Genomic DNA, 8,107 nt, shown 5'->3' with positions numbered 1-8,107 from the left:
ATTCATCATATATTTACTTATTGTGACTTGGATGTTTAAATAGAAATTACTATTCATTATCGGTCAAGAGAACATTTTTGGGTTGGGGATTTAGCTCAATGGTAGAGCACCAGCGAGCGCTAGCAAGCGCAAGCCCCTAGGTTCCGTCCTCAGCTGGGGGAGGGGGGCCGCGTCGACACACACATTTCAAGTTCAAGAATTTGATAAGTACACATACCCAGGAAATGCTAAAGCAGTAAGTTTTTAGACTGTTTTGTGTAATAATGCAAATTGAAATAACATTCACTTTAAAACCTCAGTAATTCTTGATGACCTATACGTAGAGATGCGACATGGCCTTGCTATATCACTTTGAAATTGATCTGGTTGACATTTTCAACAAGAAAATAGCTGACTGGTAAAGCTAGCCTCCAATGAAATGTCTTGAGTTTGTTATTAAATTATTTTGTAATACTGGGCAGCTTAGGCTCAGGGATAGACAGGACCTGGGTTAACTCCCCAGTGTGTGTGTGTGTGTGTGTGTGTGTGTGTGTGTGTGTGTGTGTGTGTTGTGTGTATACATATTGTGTAGAGGTGTATATGTGTGCAGGTACACCTGTACATGTGTGTGTATTTAAGTGTAGAGGCCAGAGGTTGATGTCACATGCCTCTCTTCACCTTATATAGTGAGGGTCTCTCACTTGAACCCAGAGCTTGGTAATTCAGCTAGCCTAGCTAACAAGCTTGCTCTGGGGGTCTCCTGTCCTGAGCAGTGGAATTACAGGCAGGCTACGACATGTTCTTGCTCCCAGCGGTTACATGGGGGCTAGAGATCCAAACTTAAGTCCTCATGCTTTCCTGGCAAGCTCTTTGTCTACTGAGCCATCTCCCCAGACATATTTATTTATTTATTTATTATTTATTTATTTATTTATTTATTTATTTATTTATTTATTATTTTTCGAGACAGGGTTTCCTCTGTGTAGCTTTGGGGCCTGTCCTGGAACTCACTCTATAGACCAGAGTGGTCTGGAACTCACAAAGATCCGCCTGGCTCAGCCTCCCGAGTGCTGGGATTAAAGGTGTGCACATCACCACCCAGCTCATTTTTTTAAAAGTAAAGTGTAATTTATGAGAGCTGGCAAGATGGCTCAGTGGGTAAAAACACTTACTGTAGAAGCCTGTCAAGCTGGGTTTACTCACCAGAACCCACATAAAGGTGGAAAGTGATAACTGGCTCCAGAGTTGCCCCCTTACCTCTACATCCCTACTGTGTGACATGCTTCCTTTCTCAGTAATAATAAACATATTTCAAAGTATAAATCATGAGCTGGGGAGATGGTTCAGGGGGTAAGAACACTTATGCAAGCATAAGAACCTGAGTTCAAATCCCCCCACTCCCAGATAATAATTGAGCATGGCCACACATATGCCTACAACCCTAAAGCTGTCTAATGTGGAGATAGAAGGATTGATAAAGCTTGTTGGCTGCTAACCTAGCCTCCAGGTTCAGTAAAATATCCTGTCTCTTGATGGGAATTGAAACCAAGTCTTCATGAATGTTAGACAAGCACTTTACCAGCTGAGCTCTATCCCCAGCCTCCTCTCTCTCTCCCTGTCTTGTTTTGTTTTGTTTTTAGACAGAGTCTTGCCATGTAGCCCTGGCTGGCCCTGGTACTTGGCTATACAGCTCAGGCTGGCCCCAAACTCACAGTAATCACATGTGTTGGCTAAATTTGATTGTCAACTTAATGGGTTTTAAATTCAGTGTGTAGACACGTATCTGGGCCTGTGAGGGATTATAAAGATTATGTTAATTAAAGTAGGAAAACCCATCCTAACCGAGTGGTGCCAGTCCTTGGGCTGGGGTCCTGGACTGAATCACAGAAAGGAAGAAGCCAGCTGAGCACATCCTGTCACTGCTCTTTGCTCCCTAACCACAGATACAAAGCAACCAGCTCTTTGATGCTCCTGCCTCCATGACCAAGGGATTCACTTCACAGCCGAAGCAGTTCAGTAGAAACTATGGAAGATGGTAGGTTGGTAGGCAGGCTTATGCTCAGCTAGCTTTCTGATGCAGTTCAGGGCCACCTGCCTAGGGAATAGTGCCATCATCTATTAACAATCAAGACAATCCCTCACAGACATGCCCACAGTTCAATGTCTTCTAAATAATTTGTTCATTGAGATTCTCTTCCCAGATAATTCTAGGTTATGTCAAGTTAATATCTAAAACCAACCACAACAAGCAACTTAATGCATTCAGCTTCAGTTTCCTGAGGGCTGGGATTACAAGTGTGTGCCACTGTGCCCTGAGTTGTCTTTTTATTTGATTTGTATGTGTATGGGTGTTTTGCTTGCATGTATATCTATGCACCATGTGCATGCCTGGTGCCCACGGTATCAGATCCCCTGGAACTGGAGTAACAGATGGTTGTGAGCCACTATGTGGGTGCAGAGAATTCAACCCAGGTCCTCTAGAAGAGCAGCCCGTGCTCCTAAGGCAGAATCACCTCTCCAGCTCCCCACCTCTTTTTTCAAAAGTTGTGTTGTAGTAGGTTTGTTTTTTTTAATGTATACTAGACCCTTATCAAACAAGTGATTTCCAACACTTTCCCTCCTCTTGTGTGTGCTGTCTTTTTACATTATAAATAGTGCCGTTCAAAGGAGAAAAGGTTCTCTTATTTACACAAAGCCCGTTTCTTTGCTTTGGTTGCTGTGATTTGTCCTATCTAAGAAACTATCACCAAGTGATTGAAATAATACCTTATCGTCTTTAAAGAATTTTTATAACTTTAGCTCTTATGTTTAGATACTTGGTCCATTCTGAATTAGTGTTTGCCTAGTGTAAGGCAGGAAGATCCAGTTTCATTCTTTGCATGTGATTATCTAACTATTTTCTGGCACAAATTAGGTGTGGTGCTGCAGGCCTGTAACTCCAGCACTCAGAAGCGGAGGCAGAAGGATCTTGAGTTTGAGACTAGCCTGGGCTACAAAGTCAGACTCTGTGTCTAAAAATCCAAAACAATTCTGCTAGGACAATTATTTATTTATTTACTTTTGAACCAGGGTCTGTGTAACCTTGGCTGACCTGGAACTTGATGTGTAGACTAGACTGACCTGGAACTAACAGAAATTCACTTGCCTCTGCCTCCCAAATTCTGGATTAAGGGCATGTGCCACCATGTCCAGCTGTGATAATTTTTGGAAAAGACTTCTTCCTGCATTGAATTTTCTTGATATCCTTGTTTAGCAACAATTGGCCATAAAGCACATGGGTTTATCTCTGGACTTTCAGTTCTATTCCATTAATCAATATGTCTATGCCAGCCTCATATATTCACAACAAGAATCTCACATTAAAAAATCAAATGTGGGCTATGGTAGCACACCCCTTTAATTCCAGCATTCGGGAGACAGAGGCAGGCACATCTCTGTGAGTTCAAGGCCAGTCTGGTCTACAGAGTGAGTTCCAGGACAGCTAGGGCTACACAGAAAAATCCTATCTTGAAAAACCAAAAACCAAAACAAAACAAAAAATACAAACAACAACAAAAGAAAGCTGGTGGTGGTGCATGCCTTTGATCCCAGCACTCAGGAGGCAGAAGCAGTGGTCTCTGCGTTCCAGGCCAGCCTGATCTACAGAATGAGTTCCAGGACAGTCAGAGTTGCATGGGCAAATCCTGTCTCAAAAAACCCCAAAAACTCAAAACAAGCAAACAAAAACCCTGAATGTGTTTAGTATATAATGTGTTCATGTGGTTACACATGTGTGCATGTATGTGGTATAGTTGTGTGTATGTGCTCATGGGTGCTCATGAGTGCATGTGTACGTGGAGGTCAGTTGTTGGCATCAGATGTTTTCTCTAGTTGTTCCCTGCTTTATTTTATGTGCATGACTATTCTGCCTGCATTACATCATTACATATGTCTGTCTGGTGCTCACAGAGGCCAGAGAGTGTGGATCCCCTGGAACTGGAATTACAGGAAGTTGTGAGCTGCCTTATAGGTACTGGAAACAGAACCTGGGTCTGCAAGGCAGCCAGTGCTATTATCCACTGAGCCACCTCGCCGGCTCCCAACTTTATCTTTTTTGGAGACAGGATCTCCCCCTGAACATAGTGCTCACTAATTGGCTAACCTGGGTTGGGCAGTGATCTCCAACTCTGCTCTGGTCTCTATTCCCTGCTACCTAGGATTACAGACATAGGTGACTCTTACACTAGCATTTGACATGGGTGCTAGGGGTCTGAACTCAGCTCCTCATGTCTGTAATCCAGCACTTGGGAGGAGGCAGCAGGAAGAGCAGAATTCGGGGTCATCCTTGGTTACATATTATATGTGAGGCCAGCCTAGGTTACATGAGACTGTCTTAAAACAACAACAAAACAAACACAAACACAAACAAGACAGCCAATGCAGTTAACTGTGACATCATCTTTCTCTTATTATGTTTATTTTTTTTTTTTTTTTTTTTTTAACTTTTCTGTTAGTTTGGTTTCTAACTCATTGGTACAGTTGCTCGAACTACAGAGATGCTGCTCTGCTTCGAGTGCTATTAAGGTGCGCACCGCCGGGCTAATAATGTGTAATACTTTTATTGCATGAGTTAGCAAATGTTTTCTGTAAAGGACCCAGTAGTAAATATTTCAAGCTTTGTGGGACAGTAAGGTCAGTGCCTCATATCCCTGCTACCACCCTTCCCCAACCTCTTTAACAATGTAAAAAGCCAGTCACAGCTGGAAGGGTTCTTCAAAAACAGGTCTGACAGGTTTGTTCATTACTTATTTACTTATTTACAACTGGCCTGTTAGTGAGAAACTAATTTTATTGAGTTCACACTGCATTAGATTTTAGTTACAGCCACTAGTTATAAGGATTTACCCCAAAAAAAATAATACATGGCTAATCAACTAAATCTTAAATGTTAATTTCTGTCCCACAACAAAACCAGATTTTCAAGTGAAAGAATATGCCACTTTACTTTTGATTATTGATAGCTCCTGAGTGAAACTGGTCTGTTGAGCCAGGGACAGAGCTATTGCACCCCACCTCCATCGCCAGGTAGTGTCTGAATAACTTGACTGCTTATAGTATAATTCTTAACTGAGGTACTGTAGTGTTTCTAACATTAGACTGGTGGGTTTTGTTAAAACCTAAACTAAAGGCAATGATTACTGACTCTAAACAACTCTCAAATAGGATGTCATTTTTCTAAATACATTCTGACACTAGGCTGGAGCTTAATGACATTTTTAGTAGCTGCCTGGCTTCCAACTTGCTGTGTAGGGAGGATGACCTTGAACCGCTGGCCTTCATGCCTCCAGCTTGCAATTATTTTTGAGACTGGGTTTTACACTGTAGCACATGCTAACATGGAACTCATAGCAATCCTCTTGCCTCAGCTTCTTGAGTGTTGGGATTACAGGTTCCAATAAAAATATCTATTTATAGGCTGCAGTGATGGTTCAGAGGTTAAGAGCACTGCCTGTTCTTCCAGAGGTTCTGAGTTCAATTCCTAACAACCACATGGTGGCTCACAACCATCTATAATGAGATCTGATACTTTCTTCTGGTATGCATGCAGATAGAACATTGTATACATAATAAATAAATTCATCTTTAAAGCAATCTCTTTACTTCTAGAGTTTGATCAAGGTTACTATGATGTCAATGACCCTAAAAGTTATCCTACTGTGCTGCTGTGGGCATGGGGAGATAGAAATTTTCATGCTCTGGTGTTAGTGGTGTAACCTGATATTTCTATGAAAGGTGTTAGGCAATATTTATTAGAATAAAAAGCATACCTACTCTTTGACCCAGTTCTTTTGTTTCTGGGAATTTACCGTGTAAGTACAGTTCAAGCAGTAAACATCTAGTCTGCATTGTTCACAAGCAAAATACTGGAAATAACCTAAATGCCCATCAGTAGAGCTCTGCTTAAATAATTATGATCAAACCAGGTGTGGTGGTGCATGCCTGTAATTTCAACACTCAGGAAAAAAAAAAAACAAACCCAAACAAAAAAAGGATAGGGAGTTGAAGACAGAATGGCTGCGTAGCAAAACCTAGTCGCAAAGAAAAACTATGGTTCGTATATAATATATATTTCTTTAAAAGCATGAGAATTCAGAATCATTTAAAACAAAACAAAACTGGGTCATATATAGCCCAGGTTGGCCTTGAACTCACAATGTAATTAAGAATGACCTTGAACTACTGACCTTCCTGCCTCTACCTCCAAGTGCTGGGAATACAGGACTGCAGCATCACTCCTGGTGGGATTTTTTTCCTTTTTATTTTTAAATTTTATAAACTTTATTATTAAAAAGGCTTTCACATAAGTCCTTGCTGTCCTCGAGCTCTTTGTGTAGACCAGGCTGGCCTCACATTCACAGAGATCCTCCTGGCTGTGTCTCTCCAGTGGTGTGCTGCCACACCCAGCAAATTTATTCCTACTTTTTGGTTAATGACTCTGAACATCTTTAAAAATTATTTTAAAAATTATATGACTGTGTCTCTGCATGTGAAGGCAGGTGTCCAAGGAGGCCAGAAGAGGGGCGTCAGATCCCCTGGGATTGGAATTAGGTGGTCGTGAGCCACCTGTCACAGGTGCTGGGAACCAAATTTTGGTCCTCTAGAAGTGCAGTATGTGCACTCTTAACCACTGAGCCCTTTCTCCAGCCTGACTCCGGACATCTTAAAACAGTGACAACGCTCAGTACTCAACAGCATCACAGTAAACCATTGCTGACTTTTTTTTTTGGGGGGGGTGGCTGCTCTTTTACCTTTATATTCATAGGCATATTTTTTTTTTTACATTAAAAGATGTCTCCATACAAAATAAGAAAGTAATATTTGTTATCACCTAGTCCATAATCTAACGTCTCCCTTTGTCTCAAAAAAAACAAACAAACAAACAAACAAACAAAAAAAAACAAACCGTCATTTATAATCGGTTAATTTGAAACTATATCTAAACAAGGTCCACGAACATTTGCACCTTTGGTTTGGTGTCTCTAGCACCTTAAATCTGAGCAGTTGGCCCTTTTAAAAAAGTGATTTTTTTTTTTTTTTTTTTTTTAGTGTTGTGGTACTGTACTATTCTTGGAGCCAAACAACAGCCAGCCACCTTCAGGAATTTAACTGTGCTCACAGGCAAAGATCATCCCCGCATAGAAAGGGGGTCAGGAGGGTCTTGGAACCCTTACTTGGGTATCCGGGCACTCACCTAATCTGCATGTGGCCTGGGGAGGAGCTAGGGACCTTTACGGGAGTGGGCTCCACCTGTGCAGAAAGCCTTCGTTCCTCCTGGGTAAAGACTTCCCAGTGCAACCTTATTTGGGGCAGAGTGATCACACCCAGGAGCGCAGGGTGACCTGTCACCATGTTCTGTAAATAAGCCCAATAAACTAATTTGTGTTTCAGGAAGAACTTTCACAGCATTGTACCTTGTTGAGACTTGGGGGACGAGGTCGTTCCGTCTCTGTCAGAGAAGGGATTTTTAGCAACAAATGCCATGATCTTGTTGCAGTACAATTCATATATGCACATATTTACTGTGGGAAAGAGCCGGACATTTTAAGGGAACCGAATATTGTGTGTTCTGGGGTCCTGGAACCCTGGAGCTTTGAAATAAAGCGTATGTTTACAAGCCAGTTATTTTCAAATCCATACAATCCTCGTAGTACGGTAACCCTCAGTCCCGTTTTACTACTGACTCAAGACAAGCCACAAATTTGGTCTTTGTAGCTGTGGCCTCTATAGCAGGGCCAAGAGCAAGAGTACTGGAAGAAGGCTCTTTCACTCAAATCCCAGAAAAGTCTCCTCCGAACAAGGATAGAGGTAAGAGCAAGTGGCCGGGGAGGTGGGTCGAGGGAGCATTAGTGAAGGTGAAGGCCGGAGAGAGCGTGGTAAGGCAGGAATCAGACTCGCTGTGGGAGTGGAAGGGAGGACCGGCGCCGGTCGGTAGACAGAAGCAGAGAGGCTGTGGAAGACAGTTGGCTCAATGGCGCTGAATCCCGCCTAGCCGCTCCTCAAAGGCCGGAGCCCCAGGGCCGACCGACCGGCCGGCTAGCGGGGCTGGTACGGAACCGGGGACGTTTGCGAGGCAGTCTGCAGCGGGTTC

Source organism: Peromyscus leucopus, chromosome 5, assembly GCF_004664715.2.
Source record: "Peromyscus leucopus breed LL Stock chromosome 5, UCI_PerLeu_2.1, whole genome shotgun sequence".
NCBI lineage: Eukaryota > Metazoa > Chordata > Mammalia > Rodentia > Cricetidae > Peromyscus > Peromyscus leucopus.
Note: the sequence above shows the minus strand (reverse complement) of the source record.